The sequence below is a fragment of the Anopheles marshallii genome, assembly GCF_943734725.1.
Source record: "Anopheles marshallii chromosome X unlocalized genomic scaffold, idAnoMarsDA_429_01 X_unloc_121, whole genome shotgun sequence".
NCBI lineage: Eukaryota > Metazoa > Arthropoda > Insecta > Diptera > Culicidae > Anopheles > Anopheles marshallii.
The window spans coordinates 20,001-20,577 of record NW_026525693.1 but is presented as its reverse complement, the minus strand read 5'-3'; the positions used below and the strand labels follow the sequence as shown (position 1 = coordinate 20,577).

Below are 577 nucleotides of genomic sequence, written 5' to 3'. Positions count from 1 at the left end.
CTTCACCACCAAGCATGGGTCGCCTGAGAGGATCGATGCGAACGCATCTCTACAACTCGCAGCTCCCAGCCTGTAGTCCCGTCGTTTGCGGGCGGTCGAAGGTGTCGAAACTAGTTGTATCCACGGTCGACGGGAGCACAGCCACCAGGGTTCCCTGTGATAAGGTACTTCCACGTGCAGCGTGCACCCGCCCGTTGCGGCTCAGTCTAGTGCTATAGCGGGGATGAGACGGCAGTGTGCACGGGGCAGCACCGACGGATCTCAGAGGGTTGTTAAGCCCGCTAGCTTCCGATCACCTAATGGGTTTATGATGCGCTATCAGCTCGGATTGGATACGACCTTAGAGGCGTTCAGGCATAATCCAGCGGACGTAGCGTCATACCAAAGTCCGGTCGAACTAGTATTGAGCCAGTGGTCCGTACCTGTGGTTCCTCTCGTACTGCACAGGAATTCCGTTAAGATAGCAGCATACAGCACACACCAGTAGGGTAAAACTAACCTGTCTCACGACGGTCTAAACCCAGCTCACGTTCCCTTGAAAGGGTGAACAATCCTACGCTTGGTGAATTTTGCTTCA

At 54.8% G+C, this 577-nt stretch overlaps 1 pseudogene; it reads right to left on the bottom strand.

Annotated features, from left to right (window-relative positions):
- The window catches only part of LOC128716868 (large subunit ribosomal RNA), a 6,734-nt pseudogene continuing 6,157 nt past the window's right edge, over nucleotides 1-577 (bottom strand).